The 14,658-nt window shown below is 41.2% G+C and overlaps 1 long non-coding RNA gene across 1 annotated transcript; it reads right to left on the reverse strand.

Annotated features, from left to right (window-relative positions):
• Nucleotides 1-13,532: 13,532 nt before the first annotated feature.
• On the reverse strand, nucleotides 13,533-13,869 carry LOC142292023 (uncharacterized). Its single transcript, XR_012750564.1, has 3 exons — nucleotides 13,810-13,869; nucleotides 13,674-13,724; nucleotides 13,533-13,593 (listed from the first exon to the last, which is right to left on the reverse strand). It is a non-coding gene; the product is annotated as an uncharacterized LOC142292023 (long non-coding RNA).
• Nucleotides 13,870-14,658: the final 789 nt, after the last annotated feature.

Genomic DNA, 14,658 nt, shown 5'->3' on the forward strand with positions numbered 1-14,658 from the left:
TTCAAGGAACTTTGTTTGGTATCAAAGCATCATTAAAGGCCTTTTCCAAGATTTCTACTAATTTATTTTGATATTGGACAGTAGGATTGTTAGGTAACTGCTTATAGCAGTTGACATCGTTCAATAATTTATACACTTGTTTATCATAGAGATTTAAGGGCCAAATTAAAAGATTTCCACCTTTGTGGGCTGGTTTAAATAAAACATCTTGCAGCCGACACAGGTCTTTTAAGGCCTCCCTTTCACTATGGTTCAAGTTAAACTTTACAGAACAATTATTGAAAGGCATCTGTTCGATATCATTAATAACTAATTTGGTAAATACATCCACAGCAGGACAAAGGGAGAAAGAAGGAAAACTCTTGGATTTACTCCATAAATGTGTTGGAAATTTGCCAATACTGGTATCTTCACTTTCTAAAGCCAAAGATTCCAAGGCCTCTAAAGCTGGGTTCACACTAAGCGACAGTGACAACGACGTCGCTGTTACGTCACCATTTTCGGTGACGTAACAGCGACCTTGTAAGTCGCTGTTATGATCGCTGCTTAGCTGTCAAACACAGCAGAAGCAGCGATCATAACGTCGCTGTGCTACATGTGCAGAGAGCAGGGAGCCGCGCTTAGCGCTGGCTCCTTGCTCTCCTAGGTACAGTACACATCGGGTTAATTAACCCGATGTGTGCTGCAGCTACATGTCACAGTGCAGAGAGCAGGGAGCCGCGCGCACTGCTTAGCGCTGGCTCCTTGCTCTCCTTGCTACAGTATACATCGGGTTAATTACCCGATGTGTACTGCAGCCACATGTGCACAGAGCAGGAGCCGGCACTGGCAGCAAGAGCGGAGGCTGGTAACGAAGGTAAATATCGGGTAACCAGGGAAAGGTCTTCCCTTGGTTACCCGATGTTTACGCTGGTTACAGCTTACCGCAGCTGCCAGACGCCGGCTCCTGCTCCCTGCTCGCTTCATTTCGTCGCTCTCTCGCTGTCACACACAGCGATGTGTGTGTCACAGCGGGAGAGTGACGACCAAAAAATGAAGCTGGACATTCAGCAATGACCGGCGACCTCACAGCAGGGGCCAGGTCGTTGCTGGATGTCACACACAGCGACAGCGACGGGACGTCGCTGCAACGTCACAGAAAATGGTGACGTAGCAGCGACGTCGTTGTCGTTGTCGCTGTGTGTGACACCAGCTTAAGGCTTCCCTCCCAACTGTTGTATCAAAGATCTCGCCACCACTAGGTCTATGATGTAGGCAGCGAAGTATTAACTTGCGAGAGAATAAATGAATATCCTTCACTGTCGTAAATTTGTCCAACAGTTGAGAGGGAGAAAAGGTGAGACCCTTTTCCAACACATTCTGCTGGGTTTCAGTTAAATTATACTCGGAAAGATTAATTACCTTATAATGATCACGATTTTTCTTGTATCTCTCATTGGGATTTTTAAAGATATCGTGGTACTTATTTCCACCCTTATTTTAGCTCGTGTTCGCTGGAAGATCTCACCAATGTCCTCCATATCACTAGAGGATGCATAACTATCTGACACAGATATATTATTATTCCCAGATTGATTTTTCTGTGTTCAAACGTTTGCGGAATGTGGCTATAGCCGTAGGAACATCAAAAGTGGATACGGAAAGGCCCTTAAGACCAACAGGGATGATTTGTAGTATGGCACTCGCAGGAAGCAAGACAATATCCATAACAACACAACTCGGATAATCACTACATACAACTCACGGTGGAGTGAGATGAGAGCAATCATTGAGAGACACTGGAAGGTATTAATGATGGATCCCATATTGAAAAAAGAACTTCCATCTGGACCTCTATGGTAGTAAGACAGCAAGACGGTCACGTAATTTACGTGACATTCTAGTCCACAGCCATTATGAGGCAAATCATAACATCAAAAGACCTTTTGCAAATAACCCTCTAAATGAATTTTATCCATGTGGCCTATGCAAGGCATGTAGTAATTGTGTCAATACAAAAATATTGAAAAACCACGATGGATCAAGAACGTTCAGTATTCGAAAAATACTAAACTGTTCATCAAGTGGAATAATATACCAGGCTGAATGTCCCTGTGCTAAAATATATATAGGTCTGACAACCAGTGAATTTAAAGTTCGGGCTTTGGAACATCTTAAGGATATTCGTAATGCACAGGCTGTCAAAGAGATATCCACATTGAAAACAATACCACACCACTTTCGTATGTCCCATGGATGTAACCCTAGGTGTTTGAAATTCCGTGTTATAGACCAAGTTGATCTGGGCCCAAAAGAGGGTGATCTAGGCCTTGCTTTAGTAAGACTCGAATGTAAATGGATATACCATCTTGGTTCTATGGCACCCCAAGGGCTTAATGAAAACAAGGGTTTGGGGTAAGTTTTGTGATTTACCCACACTCCTCTAGTAGTGTTATTCGGTATATGAGTATGTTAAGTTGTCTTTCTCTATTCAGTTGGCCACATATCTGATTTAGAAAATGGTGAGGTTAACTTCATGCTAGTTATCAGTGGAATGTTTTTATGGGTGGGTTATGTTTTTAAAGTGTTAGTTTTTTGTGTATTCTAATGATTTTCATTTAATTTATCTCAGCCATAGGTTTTCCTGTGGGCATTGATGATCTATATCTTTTGTTGCAAATATACCTCTGACTGATATGGAGAGAAGTAATATCACAATTGGGAGGATGAATAAATAAACCTATAAGCAACAGTAAGCACCATGCAATATAATCATCAGCAGGACTTGGACACAGTAGCATACAAACCAACATAGCTAAGCTATAATCAGTGTCGGAAGACAGATTCCACCATCTTAAAATGGCAAAAAGTAACTCTGATAGGTTTCCAACAACTTGTGATCCCAAAGCTAACCAGCAAGCTAGCAAAGTTTAAATCTTGATAGCCTGAACATTATTGAGTACACAGCTGGTCGACACCCGAGCTTGTCTGTGTAACTCAGAAAGACCAGATAAACCATAGTTTGGAGTGTCACAATTTGTAGTGTGAACAGCATCTGATGCCACCATGACACTCAGCGAATTTTGAGTAAATGTCATTGTGAAAAGAAGATTAGAGGAGAGGAGAAAAGGAGATCTTCTGAAGATTGGAGGTTGCGTACAGGTAAGTACTGGCAGTCACAGATATATGGAGCAGACAGGTTGGGATGGCTTTGTATGTCATGGTTAGTGTTTTGAAACAGAATCTTTGGGCAATGGGAAGCCAGTGAAGAGATTGGCAGAGAGGAGAGGCCATGGATTAGCAAGGGGACAGGTGGATTACTCAGGCAGCAGAGTTTAGGATAAATTGTTTGGGTGCGAGCGTGTTATAAAAAAGGCCAGAGAGCAAGAGGTTGCAGTAGTTGAGGTGGGATAAGATGAGGGTTTGCAGTAGGGTTTTTGCAGATTCTTGGTCAAGGAATGTACTGATCCGAAAAAAAAATTTGAGTTGGAGTCAGCAGGAGGTGGAAAGGACTTGAATATCTAGCTTGAAGTAGAGAGCAGAATTGAGGGTTACCCCCAGGCAAGAAGCATGTGGGAGTGGGTAGAGTGAGCAGCCATTGAGTTTGATGGATGGGTTTGGTGGAGTGGTAGAGTGAGATGGGGAAAGATGATGAATTCTGTTTTGTCAATGTTCAGTTTTAGAATTCGAGCAGAAAAGAAGGATTAAGTAGTAGACAGACATTGTGAGATTTTGGTTAGTAAGAAGGTGATAGGTCAACAGAGAGAGAGAGAGAGAGATCTTTATATCATAAGCATAGAAATTATACTGAAATCCATGGAACTCTATGAGATTTCCCAGGCCGAAGGTGTAGATGGAAAAGAGCAGGGGTCCTAGAAGTGAACCTTGGGGGATACCTACAGATAGGGGGTGAGATGAAAAGGTAGTGGGAAAGAGGGAAATGCTGAAAGTCCAGTACGTTAAATATGAAGTGATCTGGGATAGTTCCAAGTCTGTACACTAAATGTCAAAAGTCACAAAATGTGTGCATAATTATGTTTTGCAAAATTTTGCTACATTTTAAGCAATTTAACATCTGAAAAATCACATAAACTGCTTGATGAATCAGGGTCATAGGAAGTGATGTATTAAGAAGAACCAGTCACCAGTTTTTTCATGTCCGTAACAAGACTACCACCTTCAGCAGCGCCTGTACTGAATTCCATAATGATGTATATTATCCCCTGACCATCCTATATATCCCCAAAAAACCTTTTAAGCTCTCTCTGTAAATCTGTATGATCTAGTGTGATGGGCATCTGTCCTGTGGTGTCTTTCTTTCCTGATTGCATTCCTCTTGCTTTGATTGACAGGGATGACACATCCTGCGTCATCCACATAGCTGGGCAAAATCGTATGCCTGCGCTGAGACGTCGCTGGCTCACAGAGCCTAAAACATGTGTGTATGCATGAGCTAATGATGTCTCTGTGATTACATGAGAATTCACCAACTTCCGCATGCACATGTTGCTCAGTTCTACTGAGGGCAGAACTTGAAACATTAGTGTGCATGCACAAGCCAGCAATATCCGAATTTAAATAGAGCATGGGAAAGTTTCAAATGGCTTTTGGAGGATATACAGAGGGAGTCAGGGGATAATATACACTTTTATGGAATGCAGTACAGGCCAGTCTAAATAAACTGCTTTATGGATTACATTGTCCTGATTCATTAAGTCACAATTCTACCTTAATTAATCAAAGGTGTCTGATACTCAGCATGCACTGCTGCCAGAAATGTACCCAAGTGGGGGCTGCTGAGCAGTCCTGGAGTAAGTTGCACCACTTTAGCTTTTGATGAATTTAATGGGCAGGTGTGACCACACCCCATTTCGCCTATGTCCTACACTTGAAACAACCATATTGGAGTAGCTGGCCAGGACTAGCATGTAAACACCCAAAGTCGAAATATTTTTGTGAAACTCTTTAAAGGGAACCTATCAGGTACAATATGCACCCAGAATCACGACCAGTTCTGGGTGCATATTGCTAATACCTGCCTAACTGTTCCATGTTATAGTAACATACATAAAGACATCTTTAGAAAAAGTATTTCTAAAGATCCTTTATGATATGATAATGAACACAGGTACTAGTCGCAAGGGCGTTAGTTCCTCCCCTCATTTTATCTTCTTCTTATGGGCATGCTATCATTCTATTCAATACCCATTGCCTCAAGTCGTCAGCAGCGGTGCACGTAATTGTGTCTGCTGTCACCGCTGATCAGAATTCCCGGCACTTCCGGTCATGCACACTATGAAGCTAGGTGTACACATCCCTGCTTCAGAGAAGTCGAGTGCGCATTACCGGAAGTGTAGGGGTCTTCTGATCTTGTGCATTGACCCTAAGCCTTGCGTTCTGAAGCGGTGAAAGCTGACACAAGTACGCATGTTGCCACTTATGATGCGTGGCAATGGGCATTGAATTGTATGTCCGTACGCCCACAGGGGTGTGCTAACATGCTAAGATGGCGGAATGAGCGCAGGAACTAACATTCTTGTGACTAGTCCCCACACTCATTAGCATATCATAAAGGATTTTCTAAATACTTTTTCTAAAGATTTTTTTATGTATGTTACTAGATACAGGAACAGTAAGGCAGGGATTACCAATATGCACCCAGAATTGCTTGTGGTTCTGAGTGCATATTGCATCTGATAGGTCTCCTTTAAGTTGAGAGACAGAAAAGCTGGATATAGTTGATGGGAGGATGGATAGAACTAAAAACAAGGCAGTCTTGAAGTTAATATTGTTATATGTTGCAAAAGACTTGCAATTGGGATGTAGGTTCACCTTTTAGTAGGACAAGAACCCTAAAAATACTGTCTGAGCTATATCAGAATGATTTAGATCAAAGCATATTCATGTTTGAATACTCCAGTCAAAGTCCAGATGTAAATCACAATAAGAATCTGAAGCAATACTTGAAAACTGATGGTGACAGATGCTCTCTTTCCAATCTCACAGAGCTAGAGCTAAGTTTTGAAAAATGGGTAAAAATATCAGCCTCTAAATGTGCAAAGCTGGTGCAGAAGAACTGTACTTGTTTTACAATATAGGTGTGAGAATCTAATCTTATGGACTTCTACATTGTATTTTCTAGCATTTAAGTTTACAATTGGTTGAGTCAAATTCATGCTTACCTTTCCCCTTTTCTAAGTGCTACCTCTGGATTGAGCGCACCTCAATTATTCTGATAGGTGCAACTACCACTTCATGGCCTACTATCTATCAGGCATTAATGACATATAATTTTCATATGCCAGAAATGTCTTGGATAGTAATGCCCTTGGGAGTGATACAGCATGACAATGTGGCTCTTCAACCAGAAAAGTAGTGCATCCCTGGTCTCAAGTAGTCAACATTGTTTCTCATAATTCCATGAATGCCATTTTGTCCAAACATTTCTATGAAATATTTCATGAATAATGAACTTTACATAAGTTAGAGACACCTTTAGAGGTTAAATTGTTTTCCAAAGAATTTTTGCTTTCTTCTTGGATAAGCTCACATTCTACTTATATACGCCTAACCACTTTGGTAAGCTTCTTCAATGCTACTGGACTCTGACTATTGGAAATATGTTGTAAATTGTGGTTTTATGGCTTGTAGCCTACCGCAGAATAATATACTCCTATAAAAAGAAATTCAGATTTTCTTGTGGCTGCAAAATTAAGTGCATGCTTCCCTCCTGCTCTATAATTGGATAGCTTGCAGAGAGAGTGATTTGAATAATGATATTATTTAAAAGAATTTTTAATAATGTATACCTGTAATATTCTATCTAAAGTATGGTTTAAAGTAAAAGTAGACTTTAGAATGCAAAACTCTACAGTTTAGAAAGTCGGGTTGTGACATTTTCTGATCTGCATGGATAAGCTCTTATCCATTGACAGAAGTGAAATATTTGACATGCATTTACATTTGTTTAGGAAAAAGCTATTATTGTCTTTCTGGTATTCAAAGGTGAGCGAAAACAAAAGTCATTCCACGTGGATAGAGATTTAGAACAAATGTTTAAATTTTTATATCTATTTTTTTAGGCTAACCACACAATTGAAGTTCAAGATAGAAGGGAGCTTAGCTTCAGCTTTAGAGTAACACTTTATCCACTGTTTTCTTCACTTAGGCAGCCTGCCAAAACTTCAACCAGACCAATCTGCATTGCTGCTGACTTTGTCTGTCAAATGAGATGGTAAGAAGTTTGTTGCTAAGTTTGAGAGGTGGACCTGAGACCCAAAATAAGACCGGAGTAACACTTGCGAGTGACTTGAATCGGCATCACCTGGCATGGCCTACCGCTCTGCGGTCAAGAGCATCTCAGCTGCATAGAAATACATGCAGCCGACCAGCTCCTGTCAGGAGAGCATTTGCCCGTGCCGGGTGATGTCACTGTGAGACTCACGCGAGTCACTTACAAGTGTTACTCTGGCTTAATGAGCATTTCAGCCATAGTGACAACTGTGGTCCAAAATAGTTACACAAGCCTTCTGGGACCACCAATCAACCACTAATCAGGTACACGCAAGGCAGTGATCATTTAAAGGCTTGTTTAGACTGGCCAACCACTCATCTAATTGCACATAATGCAATAGACTGTCAATGGTCTTGACAGTACACATACTATTTTGACAGAACGATGTGCTGCCAATAATTATGATTTTTAAGCTTGCATAAAAGTAATTTCATCTGATGAAGAAAAATTCTGCTTGTTCATTGTGATACTGCCAGACTGTTTAAATTGGGCTCTAATCAGGAAACAAGTGTTCATAGGAATGCTCATTCTTGACTATCAGCTTGTCTAAGGGCAAAACATGCTGAGATTTGTTGTATAGTGCTAAAAGGCTCAAACATTAGAATCCTACAAACTCTATAGGGTATCACAAGAAAGTTCAAATACAAATAGATGATAACAGTGATTAGGGAGAAAACTTACTTTTCTTTGTTATCACTACTTTATCAGATTTGTACCATTACATAAAATCCTCTTTCTTCCAGGATGAGATAGAAATGATCCACGTATGTTTAGGTAATCTTAATGGACTCTGCCTGTGCATTATTATAATAGGTAGCTGAGAATTATAGTCATGTATAATAAAGCATTCTTTTTAGCAATTTGCAAGTCCAGTAAAATCAGTGATAGTTTGACTATGTTGGTGGCCCAATTTTGTCCCTTTAAGAATCAGTGATTTTCAAGGCACATTCCATTGTGATGTTGAAGTTATGCTAAAGCTAAAGGGAATCTGTCAGTGTGTTTTACATGAAGATGTAATATGACCGTATAAGTGTCATGCGCCATCCATATCCGCACACGCAGATTACATCTCCGGCATCGGAGTTAATCCTTGTGGTGCAACATGGAGCAGGTTACTAATTTCCTTCCACAGCTGGTCTCCTCCTATTTAAGGCTGAGGTGTGTAGTAGGAGACCACCAAAGATAGTCTCTGCTTGCAGGGATGAAATCCTGGCATCTATGGCATACCTCTATTTAGTGACCAGCTAATGATCTGCTCAGTTTCAGAGTTCCCAGGTGTGAATTACTCCTACCCCATTTTGTTTACTCACTCTGGTGGCATTTTGTCTGTCATCTGTGGTCATTTGTGGTGTGTGTTTCAGTTTTATCCCCTTGTCTGTGCCTTTAGGAGATTGCTACCAGGTGTCCTGCCCATCCTGGGGTTGGTGTTATAAGGACAGGGCCGGACAGGAGACAGTGCTTAGGGTGATGACCTTGTCATCTCTACCATCAAGGGTACCTCCAGGGTCAGGGCGAACGCAAGTCCCACAGTCACAGGGTTAGCGTAGCACCCCCTGACAGTAAGTACTTGACTTGTCCCCTAATAGAAATGATACATTCTTTTAAAGACTCAAGGTATGATTTTTGAGAATACAAGCATATGTAAATAAGGCTGTAAGTGTAGTGGGAGTGTGTCAATGAACTTGATCTGCAATACAAAATATGAGGGACCACCAAAAAAATAGGAGATAGATATCTATATGTAATTTAAATCAATATAAAGTGAATAATTAAAATGTATAGATGCAACAGTTAAACAATAAAGTAAGCTTTGCTTTACCATATATACAAAATAAAAATAGCAACAGCAGATAAAATGGAAGTCCGGTCTTTCAGCTTTTTAGTTTCTATGTCCTGCAGGCATTGAAATGAGCATTGTATAAAAAGTTGACATATTTGCATCACATATATGGGACATAAAATCATTAGACTACTCTCTATTGCATAATATGGATTTCCAGTTCCACAACGCATTATCTAAAGTGACTTTTTATTACATCTGTGAAGGTCATAATTAACATCGATTTTACTGGAAACATAGTATTGTACTAATCTTCTGAGTTACAATGTGCAATTTGTGCAGCAAGCCGACAGCAATCTGCATTTATAGCCAATGCATACAAAACATATATTGTTTTTGAATATTTCATGAAGCCCAATCACTCAAAGACATGGATATCATAGAGGGAGACCATGAAGTTACCGATAGAAAGGGCTCCAGCGAGTGTTGTTAGGTGGTAAATATCTGTGCAGCACTCATCGTTCCAATGGATGAGAAGAACTGTTTAGAGGAAAAAGAGCGGGAAATAAACACCAGAAAATTTGTAATGGGTGGGAAACCCAAGATGTTATGATGAATGCCCCATTTTATTGTTTAATAAAATAATGGAGTCTTACAAAAAATCTCGAGTCCAATTATAGAGGTCTAAAATTTGTAAGGATTAATTCCTATTATAACTAAATGGAAAGACTAGATAGAACTTAATAATAAATCCTATTTCAGTGAGTTTCTATGGCCCCTTTGAATAGAGTTACAGAAGCAGTTATGACAAAAAAAAAAACTGAAAACAACTTGTAATATTCTAAAAAAAATAGAAAAGGTGTTTTCATTTCTAACATTTTCCAAAGTAGACATTGGTCTACAGCAGTGTTCCCCCACTCCAGTCCTTAAGAGCCATCTACAGATCTTGTTTTCAGGATTTCCTTAGTATTTCACAGGTGTTGGAATTATCTCTTGGGCAACGCTAAAGGTCCAGTCACACATAACGAGATCGTGAACGAGATCGCTACTACGTCACACTTTCTGGATCGTTTATGAGTCGTTGTTGAAATCGCATGTTGGGTGTCACACATAACGAGTTTATGAACGAGCATGCGTCCCGTATAACGATCTTTCAAATCGCTGGGACCCTGTCACACAGCTACTATGTTAACGATTCCAATCCCATTAGGGGCGTAGTAAAATGCAGTGAGTCACGTAGGCGTGCATTTGTGTCGCCTTTTCCGCTTTCATTGGCGGCCAATACTGCGTTCTGATTGGGCGGCCGGGCGGGCGTCGCTTTTTCCACCCCCTCCGCTCTGATTGATAAGGACCCTGTCACACAGCTACTATGTTAACGATTCCAATCCCATTATGCAGTGAGTCACGTAGGCGTGCATTTGCGTCGCCTTTTCCATACCCCCCTCCACTTTCTTTGGCGGCCAATACTGCGTTCTGATTGGGCGGCCGGGCGGGCGTCGCCTTTTCCACCCCCTCCGCTCTGATTGATAAGGACCCTGTCACACAGCTACTATGTTAACGATTCCAATCCCATTATGCAGTGAATCACGTAGGCGTGCATTTGCGTCGCCTTTTCCATACCCCCCTCCGCTTTCATTGGCGGCCAATACTGCATTCTGATTGGGCATGCAGGGGGCGTATCTAGCGGTTAAATTTTGGATCGCGTCCACCCTTTGTCACTTCTTTTGCGCTTTGCTTTGAGATAGAACCTGCGTCTCCACCCTGATTCCTTCGTCCATTGTACCCGGTCGCTTTGTTGGTGTGTTTTTCGGATCGAAGCCGCAGTTGCACCTGGAGTATCCTTGCAGTGCTCTCGAGTGTCGGTGAGATCGTATTTGCGATTCCGCTTGGATTCTACATTGATATACACTTCTTTGAAAAGGTAGGTCTTTTTTCTTGTTGGGGGGGTGGGCTTTTTTTTGAATAATGTTCTTGCTGTTAGATATATGTTAATATTTATTATGTGAGTTGATTGCTGTTAGATATATGTTAATATTTATTATGTGAGTTAATTAAAGTTGCTGGCTTTTATCTGTGCGTGTATAATGCCTTTTAAAGAGGGGTCTCTCCATAGTGCTGTTTGTAATGTGTCCTATCCTAGCATTGCTGGCTCTTTTGTCTCTCATTAAATAAAATATAGAAATGTGGCACTCCTTCTATAGTCGCTGGTGCTTGGATAGGGTCCCACCCCAGATCAAAAAATGAAAAAAATCCAGCACTCAAAGCATTTAACTGAAATTGTTTTATATTTTATTCATGGATCTCTGTAATTATTAAAGACGTTTCGGTCATCCGACCTTCATCAGTTTACACAGAAAAGGTTCTGTAGAAATATATGAAAAAGCTGGACCAGAGGAAAAAGCTGCCCGTCCCGGTCTGCAGTCAATGTCACATACTGTCTACAGAACCTTTTCTGTGTAAACTGATGAAGGTCGGATGACCGAAACGTCTTTAATAATTACACAGATCCATGAATAAAATATAAAACAATTTCAGTTGAATGCTTTGAGTGCTGGATTTTTTTCATCTTTTGTCTCTCAGCTACAGCCGCCATTTTGTGTTTCTGCCACACATAGGGGGCGGCCATTTTAGTCTCTGCCACACCATAACCAAAAATTGTGATCGGTTTATTGCAACTTCTTTTATGTTTACATATAAATTTTTCATTCTTTATTTCAGATGGCTTATTATAACAAAGAAGACTTTGTGCGTGAGCTGCTGGATTTGTATAAATCACTGCCCTGCTTGTGGAGAATCAAATCCACAGAATATTCAGACAGAATAAAAAAACAAGCCGCCTATGCCCAACTGGTGGAGCTTTTTAAAAAACACAGTGGAGGCGAGGCGGTGGATGTCAAAGTAGTAAAAAAGAAGATACAAGGCTTGAGGACTGTATATAAGAAAGAAGCAAATAAGGTGGACAAATCAAAAAAGTCAGGGGCCGGCACTGACCAGGTATATGTTTCTCCCTTGTGGTATTTCAATCTCCTGGAATTCACAAGGGACCAGGAGCTACCACGAATGATGGAAAGCTCCTACCAAAGAAACGTAGACCTGGAAGCAGACATTGAAAACGATGACATCCCGATCGATGACAACACCTCCGCTGTTGTAGATGTAAGTACCTTATTTGCTTCACGTTACATAGTATTCAAACTTTTTATGTACATGCCATTGAGGAACACAAAATAGTAACTTATTGTTACCATGATTTATTGTGCAGTTTGGAAATGTTATCCCTTCCAGTTCAGATAAGTACACTCCAATACAATTTTGTCACACTTTAATTAAATTTACTAACTATTAATGTATGACTTTTAATTAACATTTATTTTTCTGTTCCCGCAGAACCCTCAGACAGATATGGTGAGGCCCCAATTGAATGAGAACCCCACCACATCGAGCGAGCCTATTGTGGAGGATAATGAGGCACCTGCACCCTCTGGTGAAATGCGGCGAAGACAGTTACGCAAAAAGAAGGCCAACACCCCTGTGACATCGGCTGAATTTTATTCTTTGGCAACCCAACTGCTATCACAGCCAAAAAGCCCTCCAGTGGATAGCTTTGCCGCATTTGCATCGGACAGACTCTGCAAATTGGATTCCACACAGAGGGAGCAAGCCGAAAGACTGATGTTGGAAGTCCTAAGAAAGGCAGGCCGAGGAGAACTTGATGACAATGACACGGTATGCAAGTTAAACCAGCCCCATCATTCTTCGACATGGATTCCTCGCCAGCCCCTGCAAAGTACACCAAACAGGATGCATCCACCACGCTTGCAGCTTGACCACCCCCCACAGTATCCCCCCCCCCACAGTTTCCCCCCCAACATTATCCCAGGTATTCAAATGATTCATTTTTAAGCCAACTGTCATCTCCCACCCGGCCTGAATATGTCAACCAATATGAAGACGGCCACTAAATTTTGTTATTGTTGTTGTTTTGTTATTTGAGATTAATTTTAATTGATTGTTATATTTTCATTGTAATAATAAATTTATGTTGGTTCAATCTTGCTGCCTGCGTTACTTAATTCAGCATATGGTTGTGATGCCCTGGCAAAACACGGTAGTTACAGAGATTGTACCATACTCCACCCTCATTGGCATACCACCACACAACCCCCACACTCATGTACAGCAAACAACCAGTAAAGCCTAGTCACCCCCTCGTGGATAATGGGATTGGTGCATCTATACAGATGCCTACATGTAATATGATGTTTGTGAGTGGTGAGTTTGTGAGTGGTGATAGCTGTTAACTTGCTTTATGCAATGAGACATACCAAACAGCAGATATCAATTTCAAATTTTTTATAACACATGTATATGTATACAATAACAAAAAAAAACAAAAAACGTTAGTTGCTGCTGCCCTCCCCTTGGCCAGCCACATAACGGGCCAGCAGCGCCGCATGCCGCTCCACTCTGGCCATCAGCCTCCTGTGGGCCGACATAATCCTTCTTTGGGAGGACATGATTTCGGCCAAAGTGGGTATGCCTATGGAGGGAATGGTAAAATTAATAAATCATAATTTTTATTTCTGCTTATTATTACAAAGTAGGAGATTCATGACTTACGGTTATCCCCCTCGTCCGATACAGACTCACTTATGGAGCCTGGACTAGCATCTATGATAACAAAAAACACTTTATAGTACTCAACAGCTTTTTGTTTTGTACTTTATATGGCGTTAATGTTATATTAAAAAATTACCGGGGGGCGATCCGGCCGGTGGCCCCTGTGGGTGGTACTCCTCCTCCTCCTCCTCCTCCTCCTCCTCCTCCTCTGGTGGCTGTAGATCCACCGGGGGCTCGGGCACATGCTCTCCCTCCTCTGCGGCCCCTTGCTCCTCTGGGGGTTCTTAAGAAAATATAAAGTTTAATGTGGTTGCGTTATGATACATATAGGACTGTGGGGGGTACATTGAAATATATGGCGGACTACGTAGCCTACCTTATACAAGGACTATGGGGGTGAATTTGAACACATTGTGGACTATGTGGTGCAGTATAATATATGAAGAACTCTGGGGTGAATGAAACTTCATGGAGAACTCTAGGAAATTCATTACAGTTCATGGAGGACTATGGGATGCATTCTAATATCTGAAGGGTTATGTGGAACCCTTTATACTATATGGAAGGCTATGTGGGGGCCAATATTGTATTTGGAGAACTAGATATGAGGGGGGACAAAAATACAAGCAGGAGATGGAATTTTTTTGTGCTGAGGGAAAAAGACCCACTACCCACAGCACCCGGCTTTGCCATGCTCTCTCTGATATGGGAAAAGCTGGGTGGTGAGGGAATGATGTTTTGCCAAGCATGGCGAAGCTGGGTGCCAAGGACAAGAGGTATATCAGAACATATGAAAACTGTGTGCTGATAGAGGGTTGTCAGTTCATGGGAAATCTTGGTGTAGAGAGCCTACTGTCTGCGTAATTTCCCTGTGTCCCGAGTGTCAGTGTAATTAGCCCGTACCACAAGTGTCAGTGTATCTATCGATCTATGCAATAGATCTCTATATATAGATCTGTTACATATTATATATATATATATATAT

The sequence above is a fragment of the Anomaloglossus baeobatrachus genome, chromosome 1, assembly GCF_048569485.1.
Source record: "Anomaloglossus baeobatrachus isolate aAnoBae1 chromosome 1, aAnoBae1.hap1, whole genome shotgun sequence".
NCBI lineage: Eukaryota > Metazoa > Chordata > Amphibia > Anura > Aromobatidae > Anomaloglossus > Anomaloglossus baeobatrachus.